Raw genomic sequence first — 17,120 nt, 5'->3', positions numbered from 1 at the left:
AGAACCCCACTGCCGATCGAATCCCTGCCAATGCCCTACGGTGACTCCCTTCGTACAGGTCCTCGGGGGAGTGGTACAACCTCACTCCCAGATATCTGGGCGCCTCAGCATTCCATGCAAGTGACTGAGTTCTGACCTGTATTTCGAATGGGGCCATGTGAGGGCTCAGTGGGTATATAGTGGATTTTTCCCATTTAACTCTGAAGCCTGAGGCCTCCGCTAAGTCCCTTGGTGTCAACCAGATAGGTGTTAGGTGTTGGGTAGCATTGCGGACATAAATTAAAAGGTCATCTGCATATAAGGACACACAATGTATCGTGTCTTCCAATGGAATACCCCATGCCTCGCCCTCTTGTCGCAGACGTATTGCCTGGGGTTCCACCGCCAGGGAGAACAGAAGGGGAGATATGGAGCACTCCTGTGTGGTTCCCCTTTCTACTGCTAATGCAGAAGATATATATTTACCTATTCTGACTTGTGAGGTAAGGCTTGTGCAGAGGAGCTTTGAGTATGTATACGTTTATTTTGCAGAGAGCCTCGAAGAAGTACGGTCATAGTAGCGTATCAAAGGCCTTATCGAGTTCTAGTATTAGACACACCGCGTTAGGGAACTGCGCTCTCACCCTGTCTTGTATATGAAATAGTCTATGTAGGTTTTGCGATGTGTTACGCCGTGGGATAAACCCGCATTGATCTGGGTGGATCAATGGCGTCAGGATTTGGGCATACCGTTCTGTTAGTATTTTTTCCAGTATCTTACAGTCTGCATTTAGGAGGGTAATTGGTCTGTATGAAGAGGGGAGTGTTGGGTCTTTATGTGGTTTTGGGAATGTAACTATGATCGATTCCCTAAGGGAGCCTGGAAGTTCGCCTCTATCTAGTGCGTCGTTATACATGGTCACCATGTGTGGGGCAAATTGGGCTAAGAAAGTACTATAATATTCGAGTGGTCGGACATCCATTCCTGGTGCTTTTTTTCCGTGTTAACACTCTAATCGCCTGGGATTCGTCCATGGACTTAATCCTCGCCGCCAACGTTTTCTTTTCCGCAGGCGGGATTTGGGGCAAGGGTAATGGGCGCAGGAATCTAGTGGTCGTTTGATGGTCACATTGCCGTTGGGCTTGGTAAATGATAGAATAATAGTCATGGAAAATACGCAGAATGTCTAGCTGTGAATGTCGGAGAATTCCAGATATGTCCATTATTTCGGTGATTGGTTTTACCTCTGAGTCCTGCTTGGCAAGCCAGGCTAGGAGTGTCCCCCCCATTGCCCTCCTGGTGGACCCTGGAGGCGTACATCCTGAAATTATATTTGCGGAGGTCTCTCAACGTCTCAGTGTGATTTGTTTTGCCAGTTGTCGTAAATAAAGTATTACGCACTCGGAATTTCTATATATCAATACGATCATGCATAAAGCAAGAGGCTGAGTCTGTGGTATCAGGTTCAAAAGGGCTTTATTCCAATAACTCGAGTCATAGGGAGAATAGTTCCATCACCACGAGGGATCAGGAAGGGTCTCTCAAAATATTCTCAAACATTATTCACAGAGTACAGTATATATACATTTCAATGATATACGTAAGCAAAAGAGCAAGAGAGAATGAGATAAGAGCATGTGGGTGTGTAGGTAGGCGTGAAGGTGGGCGTCCTTGTGGGCGTCCACTTGATGATAATAGGTGATTGTCATAGGTGGGTGGATGCCTGGAGGGGGTTGCGTGATCTGCTGGAATTGTACTGGAACTTTGCCTTACTTGTGCTCAACTCGAGCATGACGTATAGCTGACGTGGGGAGGGGTTGCTGTGCATCCGGGGAGTCTGGAAGTGAGGCCTTCAGTGAGGCCTTCAGTGTCAGGACGACCAGCACATCTTGTTTTATCTGATATCTAAAGTCTGGAGCAGGGACTGATTTGTGACATAGGTTGCCCATCACCAAGAGCCAATGTGGCATCTATTTCTTCATTTACTGCGGAGGCCTTACATGGGGGCTATGGGCTTTTTACTGACGTGAGCTTTGCAATCTCACAAAGAGAGACAGTAAGGCTAGGCTCTCTCCTTGCAGACGGGTCGTGTTTATTCCTCCTTCTCCAGGCAGGAATGCGGCTCGGTAGGAGTAAGCAAATAACCGTGCTCAATACTGTCTCGGCACCTCGGACAGGGCCCCTTTGGCTGAGGCCCAAGTGTGCAAGGCCAAGGATACGCCGCTGCAGCTCTCAGAGCGTCTGAGGCCTGAAACCTCTTTTCGGGTCTGGCTGAGCCACAAAACACGGGTTTTCATGTGGTGCAGGAAAACATGATGCAAAACGTGTAGGCCTCAATACAGATTTGTCGTTTCTCTCATGGGAGACTGGATGATGGCAGGCCACGTTTATAGCATAAGCATCATGATAGACAGGCCATGGAGGGGAAATGCATGGGTTACATGTATGTATACATAAAGCGTTTGAGGGGGACGTAGGGGACATATAGGTCTCACAATTTTTTATTTCCTCATTCCCTCCTTGTCCCCTAGTGGACCCTTCATGTCACATCTATTCTCATGAGACAGTCGATCTGTTCTTGCAGCATTATTTTTCCATTTTCAATGCTTTGTAAATGGGGATGTGGAACACATGCAGTAGCACACAGGCCGCAAATGGCCGGGCCACACTGCAGACATAGACAACAACTGAATATCATTAGTAGTATTAATCCACAGATGGTCAACACTTTCCATCCCCATGCCGATATTAATCCCCAGAGCCAACTGGACCAAGTCCACGTGCCTGGGTCTTGATGTATGTTTTGGGCAATCTTGTGGAGCCTTGTTATTGCTTTGTATACAGACGGTGCGTTATTAGGAATGAAAACGCAACAGCTAGAGCCGATGACCCTACAAGCCCCGCCCCTATCCGCCAGGATGACGTCAAGAACAAGACGATTCTGAAGAACGACCAGTCTCATAGCAGACTGTTCCTGGGTCAAGTTCCCCAGGGCTGATGCAGTCTCATTAGCAACTGTTTCTAGAATCCTTGTTAGCCTGCGGATAAGTTTACTATTCTGGACGGGACCTATGAAGAAAAAGAATCCTTTGTTGAAATCTGTATATTGCTCCCAAGCTGTCTCAGTCTGGTCAATACCAGTGGCATCGAGCCCTCGTCTGTGTCTGACAAGTGCTAGTCGGAGATCTTGATGATAGTTTGATGGGGCCAAGAAAACAGGTGGTAAAAGAAATGATATGTAGCACGTCCCACCCCAGTCTAAGGGCAGCTGCACATAGGCTGTCTGGCCACAAATAAAGTAGGTGTGTCGTGATGCTCTGAAATAGGACTTTCCTTTGTCTTTAAACACTATTATAGTATTACACTCGCTGTGCCCCAAATGTACTGAGCCTTCTTTTCTGACACACAAGTTCCCTTTTACTGGCAGGACTGTAATTGAGGATGGACCTAAATTGTGTATGGGCTTGACATTCAACACTATAAAGTCGAGGGTCGCATTTCCTTGCAGATACTCTTCATTTTCTAGATCTGTACCTTTCCTTTGGGGAAGACCTTCATCATCTGGAAAACATGCTTCATTCATGACTTTATTCAAGTTACCCCATACCCACTCGCCCCTACACTCCTTGTCTTGACATTCTTTGGCATCACCGTTGATGGATGTCATTAAGGCAAACCATGCTCCGCAAGATCCATTATGGGAGAACGGAAAAGGGAAAAGAGGCAACACTCCCTTCACCTTCTGATACGGGGGAAGTCGGCCACAGACCCAGCAGTCTGTAGCATTACTAGTCTGATGTGAACGGTGCAGCATTTGAATAAAGGTACTGTTGCGTAAGGCAAGTCGATATGATAGCTCATGGGATGGTAGATCACTAAATGTGTGTATTATGGTATCATTAGTGGAGGAGTGTAAGAGTGAGGCAATAGGAGGAAAAATAGCATGTAGTATTAAGCTGATACATATTATCGTGATACACAGAAGAGATAGAAAAATCAAAGTCACTATACATCTACCACGTAATATTTTACAGTATTTGCTTTTCATCTTGCTCTTTTTATCATTAGTACTGTTCGAGATCTTATGCAAGCCAGAATACATGTTCAACCGCTTCACCACCTAGTGGACTTAATTGATCAAACGGGTTCTGACTTTTTAGATCTAAGTTTAGCTTTGTACTCCTGCTGCGGAGTCTCCTCTAGTAAAGGGGGCTCAAAGTCTGAAAAGTTAGTGTCCTTTTTGAAAGAATCGTTATTCCCGAAGTAGCGTTTACAATGATGAAGATGAACCCATCCTTTCCGTCCTTCGACTTTAACGGCTGTCCTTGTGGTCAACAATACCAGCTTCGGTGCCTTCCACCTCGGCTCAAGAGGGCTCGATCTATCAAAGTTCCTTATTAGTACATAATCCCCAGGAGTGATGGACTGTTCTTTGACCTGGGTGTTGTCAGGGAAGGCGGCAGCAACCTGCGAACGACAAGAGAGTACTGCAGACATCAAGGAAGCCAGGTAATCTGTCAGCATGTTACTATCAACATCAGTAATCTTTTTAGGCATTGGAGTGCCCCACATATTCGGTGGTCTACCAAAGACCACTTCATAGGGAGATAAGCCTGTTCTAGAATGGGCTACCATTCGCATGTAAAAGAGGGCAACCGGCAGGGCTACCATCCAATCTACACCTTTGTCTGCGCAAATCTTTGCTAGTTTTATCTTTAAGGTCTGATTATGTCTTTCTACAAGGCCTGCTGCCTCAGGATGTCGTACACAATGGAACTTCCAGGTATACCCTAACAGAAGGGACACTTGTTTCATGAGTTCAGAGGAGAAAGGCTGACCGTTGTCGGAATATACGACACGCGGTGATCCATAATGTGGGAAAAACTCTCGCACCAATTGTCTGGCGGTAGTTACAGCAGTATAATCAGGGACTGGATAAGCTTCTGTCCACCGTGACAGTGAACATACTACTACCAGGACATATTTGTAACCTCTACATCTGTCCATTTGGATATAATCCATTTGGAGGACTTCAAAAGGATGGTCAGGTGGATGGAATCCACCTTGCTCCATCGGAATGCCTTTACCTGGATTGAATTGGCAACAGATCATACATTTTCTGACCTTTTGTTTCACTGCTGCACGCAGGTGCTTGTTGAACCATATATTCTGTAAGCTGTCTAGCATTGCTTTCTCTCCTAAGTGTGCAGGACTATGTGCGGTATTTATGATCACTTGTACCATCGAATCAGGAAGAAACCATGTTGTTTTGCCCTTAGTCATCCAACCCTGATCAGTCAGTACCCCTCCTTGTTCCGACCATTTCTTTAATTTGTCTAGAGTAGCATGTGTCTGTATGTCTTGTACATCCTTGGAAGGATCCCTAACTGTCATGGCTTTGGACACTGATGGTACCTGTGACTTTGTCATGTCTAGTGGGGTCTGAGCTGTCTGTTTAGCAGTTCGGTCTGCCAGATCATTGCCTTGAGAAATGGTATCTGTGGCTTTAGTATGTGCTTTGCATTTCAGGATAGCTATGGTTGTTGGTAAATGTATCGCTTCCAGAAGGGCTTGAATAAGGGGGCCATGCTGTATCTTGGCCCCGTGAGAGGTTAAGAAGCCTCTTTCTCTCCACAGCACTCCGAAGTCATGAACTACCCCATATGCGTATTGGGAATCGGTGTAAATGTTTACTCTCAAGTGCTTAGCTCTTATGCATGCTTGTGTCAGGGCGATGAGCTCTGCTGCTTGTGCTGACAGTATGTCTATTCTTTTAGTCTCTATGATTTCAGTAGCAGTGGTCACTGCATACGCTGCCACTAATTCTCCCGCCCCCGTCCTCATGCATGAGCCGTCAACATATAGTGTTAGGTCAGGGTCTGGGAGTGCAACATCTGTCAAGTCTTGTCTTGGTTTAGTCACGGTATGTATTACTTCAACACAGTCATGTGGGGAAACGCTTTCTGTACTGGAGGGCAAAAGAGTAGCAGGATTCAGTATGTTGCATCGTCTGATCTCTATGTGTGGTTGAAATAACGTTAGCTCATAACCTGTCAGTCTCGCTACAGTTAGGTGTTGGGTTTGTGTTTTCCTGCATGATCTTGTGTGAGGACAGATAGTGCTGTTCCATCCCTCTCTGTCACAAAAAGCATAAAAGATTTGTTGTAATCAGGGATCGCTAAAACTGGTGCTTGACATAAAGCTCTTTTTAATTCTTCAAATGCCACAGTGTGTTCTTGTGTCCAAGGGAGGACATCAGTAGAAGCTGCCTCCTGTGTCGTCAACTGTATGAGGGGCTTGGCTATGTAAGCATACTGGGGAATCCACTGTCTGCAATATGAAGTGAGGCCAATGAATGCACGTACCTCCTTCTGTGTCTTGGGCTGTGAAAGGCCAGAAATCAATTGTATACGTTCTGGTGTCAGTCTCCTACCCTCCTTGGATAGCAAGTGCCCAAGGTACGCCACTTGCTGTTCACAGAATTGTAGCTTCGAAGGGGACACTTTGTGCCCCTTGTCAGCCAGGAAGTGTAAAACCGTCAGTGAAGCATCTTCACAATCATGTTCCGATCTTGCAGTGATGAGAATGTCATCTACATACTGTATCAGTGCTGTAGTGGTAGGCATATGAATACTGTCTAGTTGTCTTTTTAGTGCCTGACTATAGATGCTAGGACTTTCCTTGAAGCCCTGTGGTGCTCTTGTGAATCTGAAGCTGCGGCCTTTTAAACTGAAACCGAAAAGATATTGGCTGTCCGGATGTATTGGGATACTGAAAAATGCGTTCTTCAGATCGATAACTGTAAAGTACGTAGCATTTGCATCAATGGCAGTCAATAGCGAAGAGATGTCCGGGACCACAGGGTACTGTGGCACCACATATTTGTTTAATTCTCGCAGGTCCACAACTAATCTATAGACAGGTGATGTATTGGGGTCAGTTCTTTTAAGAATAGGAAGAACTGGTGAATTGCATATGTTTCAATCTGTCTCAATCACCACCCCTTGTGCAATTAGGTCATCTATTATTTTCAGTAACCCTACTTCAGCCTCAGGTGGTATTTTGTATTGTCTAATCCGTGGCAGCACTACACCTTCCTTGAGGGTGACCTGGTGCGGTGTAATGTTCATGAAACCTACGTCAGTCGGGCCTTGTGCCCATAGGTGCTGTGGTACATCTTGGAGCCTGATGTCAATATCTTTCATTACAAAATGTCCCTTGAAATCACGTAAATACAGTCGCACTCCTTCTGGCGAGCAGCAGATAATTGCTCCCAGTTCCTTTAATGTTTTTATACCAAGTAAGTTTTCTGGACATGATTTAGTAAGCAGTAAGTCTGTAGTATGTATTAGTGGACCAACTCCTAAGGAGATTGGTTCTGAAACCTCATTAATAATAGGTCTACCTGAAAAACCCAGGGATACACTCTTTGAGCCCGAGAGGGGTGCCCCTGGCACCTCGGAATGACTGATGGTAGTTCTACTCGCCCCAGTGTCAATCAAAAACTTTTTATTTTGTCCTAGTAAACGTGCATGTACATAGGGACCCGCTTGGTCCACAGGAACCGGAATAAGGGGCAAGTCGAATTCCCTCTCTGGGCTGCTTCATGAATATGCTTGGTATTCTGGATAGTCAGTTTGAGCGTGCTCATACATTTGTGTTGTGGCTCGGGCTGGTGCAGGTGCATGGACAGGCGGTGGCGGCGGTGGAAACGTATCTGATGTCTGATGTGTGTTACTATCCTTGGGAGGATACTGACGAGGCTTTGTTTTACCTATAGCTATATTGTGTTTCAGGACTGCACATTCATTCACAAAGTGGCCTGGCTTCTTGCAATAATTACAAGTCCCACTAGTTTGTTTCGTGCTATTCTTGTTCGTGTTTGTGTTTGTGTTTGCCGGTGTCGATTGGGCAACCAGCATCTTCATCTTTGTGTCTTTCATGCGTCTCTTTTCTTGGTCGTGTTCTTCTCTAATTCTGTTCTGGTGATATTGTAACATCTGTAACATTTGGGAAGGGCTGCTTGCTTGCCAAGTACTCTCAACCTTCAGTACCCTATACTTTACCTCAGGTATGGAATTTTCTACTAATTTGCTCACGAAAAGATGGGGATATGAATCGCTACCGGGCTTAAGGCCACTATTGATAGTAAAACATTTCTCAAACCTAGAGTAAAAATCACTAGTGTCCTCGTCTGGTTTCTGTTTACAGGCTGAAATAGCATCCCAGTCTTCTTTCTTAGTGATTAATAATCGAGGCAAAACTTGTACAAGGAGTTCAGGTAATTCTTTAGCTCGGGGACCCAGACCAACCCCCGGGCCTCTTGCGTCTTCTTCTGTTTGCAACACATCCCAGCCAATCTTTTTCTCTCCCACCTCCCAGTCCTTTTCTTTAAGCTTCTCGTAAATACCAGCAGGCAACAATACTTTTAATAACTTTAGAATGTCAGCATATGTATATTCCCCTAAGCGGAGAATGTCTTTTAGTTCTCTGTGAAAACCCCCCGGGTCTTTATCATGGGAGGGCAACATTTTTTTCATTTCTAGTATCTCTAATTTTGACAGAGGGGTGTAGACATACACCCGTTGCAGTGCATTATTTGCATCCTTTACAGGATGAACCTCTCGTAGGGGGTTCAGCTTGTCGTATGTCTGCCCCTTAACCTGGGGTGGAGCGGGAAGCAGGGACCTAGTCACGTATACTATATATTTGTGTCGCTGATCCAAGATGACATTAATCAATTCAGTACCCAAGTTCATCCATCTGTCTAGTATTATGTCGTCCAGCAACCTATACAATAGACCAGGACCAGAATATTGACTTTCATGCAACGTGATTAAATGTTGGACCATGTAAACACCAGCTATGCGCTGTTCGTTTGGTGGGAGGCTCAAGAACGTCTGTGCTACGATATCATTATTATATAAATCATATTGGGATACCCACAGGGTGGCTGACCGTGCTAATTCATTTTTGGTCGGGGTGAAGGGCTGTTCGTTACCTAACCATTCATTCACCGCTTTGTCGGTGATTTGGAACAAACTTTCAAGGGAATACCTTTTTTTTATAGCCGTTCCCTGTTTACGGTGATTGAGGCCCTTGGGCCTTTCGAATCGTCGGGCATGGCCCACATATTGTATTTTATCTTGGTCCCCTACTTCATCATCAGATGATAACGCAGCTTTTTCGTTCGGTCCTGCTTCGTGTGACGCTATTATTGCCTTTCGGATTTTGGTCAACATGTTGTCTGTCTGTCCTGATTTATCATGCTGTCCGGCATCTATGCGATCACTCCAACCAATATAACGACGGTCTACATCCCCGTTACCTTCGTCTTTTTCCCTGATCAGACAGTTAATTAGGAAGCGAAGGATATAGTTCTTAATAATTACTTTTCTATTTTGTATAGTATCTGCTATGCTCTCAGAACCTTCCCCTGTCCTTATGAATGTGTACATTTTCTTTAGATGTTTATCCATATCTGGTAATTTTTCCAAATCTGCGACTGCTCGTCTAAGCCGTAGTGAAAACACGAGCATTCTGTCCTTTCCTGGATCTGGATCATATATACATTCGGGGATGTCTACTTTTACTGTCGGCCCCCCTCCTGACGCTATCCCGGATCCTCCCTCCCCGCTGTCCTCGAGCTCCTGGAGCTGGGCCTGCGTTGGGGGTGCAGGGAAAGATCCGTCCACGTATGCTGGTGGTGATTCCTCTAGGTAGGTGTTAATAAACGTTTCGGATGCTGTTTGTTTTATTTTTCGGGGTACTGGCGGTGGCACTCTAATGGGTCTTTCTACTGGGGTCACTCTTGCTAGTTCCTCTGAAAGGACGGGGTAAATACCAGCAACGACAGTATTCTTTTTTCTTTCTGTCTGCTCTCTTTTTACCCGTTCCCCTTCCTCCTGTAATTTCTTTTCTTTGGCTTTTTCAGACTCCTGTTTACTTCTCTCTATTTTGTGGAACTCTTTCTCTGTTCTTCTATGTGACTCTTTGCGCCACAACTCAATGGCGTCCTTCTGAGCAGGTCTAGATTTTCTCTTCCGTATTTCTTCCTCTACTTTCATAATGCTTTCCGCATCCCACGTTCCCGTGATAGGCCATCTATATTTTGTCTCTAAATCCTTCGTGTAATCCACCCATAGTTCTAAAAACAACACGGCATCTAAACCATGCTTACAGTACATGAAATGTCCAGGTGTGTCTCTAGGCGGAATGTTAACTGGTTCCTCTAGTACACCTTTTCTGGTACATATCTTACGCAATTTCGAAAACAACGGCATGTTGGAATGTAACCGAAAACAAAAATCACAATGACTCAAAAAACAAAAACCACAATGAAACAAACTTACATAAAAACCTGACACATTCAAACCTAACTGAACCTGACTAAGACAATAACATTCATACAGTTAAATCGGTGCACCTTAATACTTTGATAACTCTAATTCTTTAATTCTTGATGCATGCTCTTGAACATACCGGTCTCACAAGTGAGACACGTCTTTACCGTGTTCATTAAATGAACCCGTCTGTATTGCAACCCCCATGAGAAACTCACCGGGAAGCAGAACTTGAACTTGAACTTGAACTTGAAGGCCTCGGACACTTGACGCTGCGCAGGGAATGGCGTATCTTAGGTGGATCTCTAGAAACCTCGGACACAGCTCTCTCGCATGGTGGGCTCTGGGTCGGGACGATCCTCAATCCTCACCACCTCGTATGGATGCCTGGTCGCAGTCCGTCTCCTTCGTTGGCCTGAGGGAGTTGGCGGGGAAAACCCGCGACGTGTACACTTGAAGTCCGTCACGGCTGTAGAAGGGGGCAAAACTGGACCTTCATCTCCGGCGCATGGGGAAGGAGATTTGTCCCTATTCGGGCGCCATTTAATGTCGTAAATAAAGTATTACGCACTCGGAATTTCTATATATCAATACGATCATGCATAAAGCAAGAGGCTGAGTCTGTGGTATCAGGTTCAAAAGGGCTTTATTCCAATAACTCGAGTCATAGGGAGAATAGTTCCATCACCACAAGGGATCAGGAAGGGTCTCTCAAAATATTCTCAAACATTATTCACAGAGTACAGTATATATACATTTCAATGATATACGTAAGCAAAAGAGCAAGAGAGAATGAGATAAGAGCATGTGGGTGTGTAGGTAGGCGTGAAGGTGGGCGTCCTTGTGGGCGTCCACTTGATGATAATAGGTGATTGTCATAGGTGGGTGGATGCCTGGAGGGGGTTGCGTGATCTGCTGGAATTGTACTGGAACTTTGCCTTACTTGTGCTCAACTCGAGCATGACGTATAGCTGACGTGGGGAGGGGTTGCTGTGCATCCGGGGAGTCTGGAAGTGAGGCCTTCAGTGAGGCCTTCAGTGTCAGGACGACCAGCACATCTTGTTTTATCTGATATCTAAAGTCTGGAGCAAGGACTGATTTGTGACATAGGTTGCCCATCACCAAGAGCCAATGTGGCATCTATTTCTTCATTTACTGCGGAGGCCTTACATGGGGGCTATGGGCTTTTTACTGACGTGAGCTTTGCAATCTCACAAAGAGAGACAGTAAGGCTAGGCTCTCTCCTTGCAGACGGGTCGTGTTTATTCCTCCTTCTCCAGGCAGGAATGTGGCTCGGTAGGAGTAAGCAGATAACCGTGCTCAATACTGTCTCGGCACCTCGGACAGGGCCCCTTTGGCTGAGGCCCAAGTGTGCAAGGCCAAGGATACGCAGCTGCAGCTCTCAGAGCGTCTGAGGCCTGAAACCTCTTTTCGGGTCTGGCTGAGCCACAAAACACGGGTTTTCATGTGGTGCAGGAAAACATGATGCAAAACGTGTAGGCCTCAATACAGATTTGTCGTTTCTCTCATGGGAGACTGGATGATGGCAGGCCACGTTTATAGCATAAGCATCATGATAGACAGGCCATGGAGGGGAAATGCATGGGTTACATGTATGTATACATAAAGCGTTTGAGGGGGACGTAGGGGACATATAGGTCTCCCAATTTTTTATTTCCTCACAGTGGCCACTTGTTCTGAGGTGGCCTCGTCCCTGTCCGCTTTTTTTGAGAGATCCGCTAAGCTTTGTTCTGCCGCTTGTAATGCCTTCTCTAGTGTTCTGTGCACCCCTACTATTTGCTGTATGCAATGTCCCCTCGCTACCACTTTGTATGTGTCCCATTAGATCAGCCGAGATGTCGCTGTGCTTGCATTCAGTGTGAAGTGCTCCTGGATGTGTTCCCCGTGCTCATGCCTGAACACCTGGTCAGTGAAGCAGTCTTGCGGCAATTTTCAGGTGGGTATGGGGGGGTGAGGTGGCGTCATCTAAGGGTCAGTATATGTGCATCGTGATCTGAGAGCACCCTTCCCAGATAGTCTGTGTGCGGTACTTTTGGGAGTAGTGTGGTGGAGCATAGAAATCTATCTAAGCGTACTTGTAGGTTATGTGGAATGGAGTGGAAGGAGTATAGTTTGGTGGTAGGGTTTCGTGCTCGCCATTCATCTGTCAATGCCCAGTGTTTCACCCATATATTAAAAATTTCCGTTTGTTTATCCACTGGTGAATGTGCGGGTGGGGGTGGGATCTGTCTAGGCTAGTGTCCAGGGTGCAGTTGTAATCACTGCCAAGTATCTATGGGGCTAGCGTGTGCTCGGTTTACATTCCAGTAGGGCTACTCCAGAAAGGGGCTTGTTCTACACTGGGGGCGTATATATACTCCCTATCAATATGGACTGTCCTTCTAATAATCCCTCTACCACAGCATATAGTCTCTCCTTATCTACTACACGTGTCTGCTCCTTGAAGCGAGTTCCAGGTCGATTCCAGACCAGGGTCCCTCTGGCGAAAGCTGAGTACGCTGTGGAGCAGATAGTACCCCGCCATTTCTTTCGCAGGCGTTCTACTTCAGTCGCTGTCAGGTGTGTCTCCTGTAGGAAGGCAATGTGTGCCTGCTGTCTCTTTCTATAGGCATATAATGCATAACGTTTGCTCGCTGTGTGCATGCCACGGACATTTAATGTGATGAGTTTTATGTCGGTGTTAGGGATACTAGTGATCAGGTTAATAGTCATCTGGACAGGGGCAGCTTATGTATTGTTCTTTTGGGCTTTCGGGGCCCCCATCAGCGTGGCCACCCTCTGCATAGCTTGCATTGTTCAGTTCGTTTGCTCCTGTAGGGGCTCTAGGGAAATGATTGAAAAGGGGGAACATTAAACTAAACTTCGGGAAACATTCCCAACTGGAGGGACCTAACGCTCGAGGCAAAACATCCAAACTGTACATCTCGTTGTGTCTCTAGTTCGTTATTAGAGGGGGGTGGCTGAGCTTCTTTGTTGGGAGCCAATCCCATGGCTGTACGCTTCATGACGATGAATTGAAGATGCCTGATGATGTCCTTACCTCCCTTCCTACTCACGGTTTTCCCGTTTTGGATAGAGCTGTGGAATGTTCAGGATACCATCGCGGTGTGTCTCACTGCGCCATGCAGGTGTTTGTCAGTCGGATAATGTGGTCTTGGGGAGGCCTTCCATTCTTCCGTCTCTCCAGCCCTGACAGATGTCAATTTGGCCATCATATCAGTGTGTCCGCTGTCTGTGGGGTCACCAACAGCGGTGTGACCGAGCCATCGCGGGAGGTTTGAGCGTCACTGATGTCCTCCTCTGAGGTGAAGAAGTGTGGACCTCTATCTCCGTCAAAGCTTTCCCCTGTCAGTCGTGTCACTGCTGCTGCTTGTAGGGCTCTCCTGCATTCCGCTATGATTTGTTCTAGGTCGGGGGAGCTTTTGGTGATGGGGACCGATTGTTGGCTCAGTAGCGTTGGAATGATCCGTTTGTGCTGCTGTCGCCGGATACCGGAGGGCCGTTAATTTTGTGTGTTTCTGCGTTCGATAACTCCCCCAGGTGCTGCTGCACCCAGTTTCCTGCCTCTGCCGGGTCCGTAAAGAAGTGTGTAGTCCCGTCGTGGATGATCTTGAGGCAGGCTGGGAATAGGAGTGCGTAATGTATGTTTTTTTGGCGTAGGGTGCGTTTCACGGTGAGGAACGTAGCTCGTTGTCTCTGAACGGCTAGGGAGTAATCCGTGAATAACATGACCTGCTTGTCCTCAACTCTGAGCGTTCTCCCTTGTCTAGCTGCACATAGCACAGTGTCTCTGTCTTGGTAATGGAGCAGTTTTAGCAAGAACGGTCTGGATGATGACCTGGAGGTGGTTTAGGGCTGGGACCCTATGCGCTCTTTCTACTGAGAAGTACGAAGTTAAGTCCTGCGCCTGGGTGAAGGTTTTGATCCATGTTTCCACGTACCGAATAGGTAGATTCCGAACTCGAATGTTACCCCGGCGGGATCGTCCTTCCAGGTTGTCTGCTTTGGTTTCTAGAGCCTTCAATCTGGTTTGCAGTTCTTTGATGACTTCTTGATGCGACTGTATTTGCGGTTCCACGGTTTGGAGCGTTCTCTCTCCCTGTTTGACTTTATCCGCTAGTTTTCTGTGGTCATCACACAGTAAGTTGAGGTCCGTGGCTAATTCCCTGAATTTGCTCTCCATGGTCATTCAGGAGTGCTCTATTGCCGCTAGGACTTTGTCCAGTTTGGTGGACATGGATTCCGAGTTTGGGGGCTCCTCCAAGGACTTCGCGACTGTGGGGTCCGGGGAGGGTTGTCACACTATCGTTGGGGCTGATGTTGTGCCTGTTATCCATTGTCGCCCCATGTTGCTTCGGGTGTGTGTTATCCCGTTTCTGTGAGTCTTTATGGAGCACCTTTAGTGTTCACAATCGGGTGGCAGCAAGGTCTGCCGTTTCCCCCTTTGTGCGGTAGGATTGTTCTCTTTTTGTGGTATAGGGTCACTTCATCAACAGCACAATCTATGATAATGACATCCATTGGTTGCAGCTGGATTTGTCTAGTACTGACCCGCTAAGATTTCACTCATCAAATTCAAGGTTTTAGTTGTCCCAGACATCAGAAAGAGGGTGTTGGGGGGTATTATATTGTCAGTGGTGATGAGGCCCTCCCTGTGGGTCTCAGCGTGGTCTCCTGTTACTTAGCTGTTCCCAGTCTTAGTAGTACTGGTGAAGATGATGTTTCGCTATGTGTCACACTAAGGGATCCCGCTCCAGTGGGTGTCCGGTGCTACGGTTCTTTTCGACACCCTGTGCCTCCGGGCTCGACTTCAAACTTTCTGGGAGCATCCGGCGCTGCCGGAGTCTCCTTGGGAGGTCTTCTTGTTTCGGCTTCATGTGTCCCTTTGGTTAGTGATCTCTCTTGGCACTATTGAGGCCCTGATACCATGCAGGGAGGATCAGGGAGGAGGGGCCCCACCGCTGCTCAGCCCCCGAGATGATGCCCCCTGGATCTGGTTCAGAAGGGGGTGAATGTGAGGCGTCATCACTGGCTTAACCCCTGACAGAGTACTCGCTCCGTCCCCTCTCAGGTACGACTCCCGCCCCGGTGAAGTGCAAGCTGGGGGTTCCTGGGTGGGGGAGAGGGAAAATGGAGGGAAAACAGCAGTACCTGCTCCCTCTTGCAGTCGGCGAGATCTCCTGACAGCACCCAGGGGAGTCTCTGTCTCTCCAGCCCTTTGCTTCGTCTGTTCTTCAGCACTGTCTGGCTGCGGGGGTATTTGCCCAGGTGTCCCTTCCCCCAGCACTGCAGTGGTTCTGAGTCTGGTCGCTGGGTCGCGCTTTTCTTCGGCCGTTATTAGCAGGCGGGTCCTGCCATTTTGAACGTGACCAGGGACCGCTTGCACTGATCTTGTTTCACTCTAGTTGTGCTGGTTCGGCAGGGGAATGGGGAACAGGGAGGCTGTCAGCACCCGCTCCTTTACGCGAACGGCGAGGACCCTTTACAAGGTCCAGGGGAGTCCCCGCTGTGTCGATACCCTACGCCGCCCGCTCCTCAGTACCTTCTGGTGGGAGGGTTATTCACCTTTGCGGGTCCCCCTTCCCCTGCGCCTCGAGTTCCGGCGCTGAGCGGGGGGGAACCTTACTTCGTCTGGGCAGCCCAGGGTCCAGGGCTGAGCAGGATGCCTCCGACTCTGGTATCCGGCTGCAGCGGAGCCACGGCAATTGGTATATTGTTTCTGGGATCTCGTCAATCTTGCGGTGTGTTCTTACTCGGTGCTCACGGCGTCTTCCAGGCTTTCGAGGAAGTTAGCCCAGGCGCCCCTTCCACAGCATTGCATCGGTCACGGCCGTTGTTAGCTGGTGGGCGCCGCCATTTTGAGTGCATCCCGGGACCGCCGGACGGGTCTCATTTCATGCTAGTTGCGCCGGTTGGTCCGCATTTCAGAGCGTGGCAGGAACACCTGTGGTCGATGGTAACTATGGTGTAGATTTTGGGTGAGTTTCAGGCATTTCTAGCGGGTTGACATCCAATTTGCGCGGGCCGCCGAGCGGAGCACTAGGATGGTGCATCCGCCATCTTGGCTGGCTTGGCCACGTCCCTCCGGCATATGTGCAATAATTATTTTAAAAATTATTTTAAAAAATAGAGTTGAATATTTCGCCCGCAAAAACTGTTTTAAAATTGATGTGTTCCATTGTATTGTGTCATTAATGTATTATTTAATGATACATACTTACTCACTTATAGGACAAACATTAGAATGTTGGTGCACAAGATGATTTTGAGTTATGTCCACGCTATGTATGAATTGCCTGATTGATATACGTGTTGTTTAAAGAAAGAATAGCCAAAATACAAAGCACAAATTTGCGCTATCTGAAGCTTGTTGAACTCTCCATGGCGATGCAGTGTGACAGCCCCACTTGTGCAGCCAAATGGTGTGTCAATGCGTGACTACCTACAACGGTTGAGTAATAGAGCTCAGACAAATACCCTATGTGCAAGTTAACACTATCACCGACGACTAGTATACACAGTGCATTGGAGCTTTTGACTGAAGATTATTTCAGAAATAAAGGTTTTGTAATGTACAGCAGAATTGCACCATCTTCTGAATGCCATCAGATTCTTGAGGGTACAAAGTTCTAGGAGGGGGGACTGTGAAGTCCTGTCTACAGCCATTGAGTTTATAGCTGTAAAATATCAAAACTTATGACGCTGCAAAAAACTGATCTGCCAGCTTCCTGGTAATGTCTGCAGTGTGTGTCGTATTATGAATACGTAATAAAAAG

This window comes from Triturus cristatus, chromosome 3_2 (genome assembly GCF_964204655.1).
Source record: "Triturus cristatus chromosome 3_2, aTriCri1.1, whole genome shotgun sequence".
Taxonomy (NCBI): domain Eukaryota; kingdom Metazoa; phylum Chordata; class Amphibia; order Caudata; family Salamandridae; genus Triturus; species Triturus cristatus.
The sequence above is the reverse complement of the archived record's forward strand: the minus strand, read 5'-3'. Positions refer to the sequence as shown.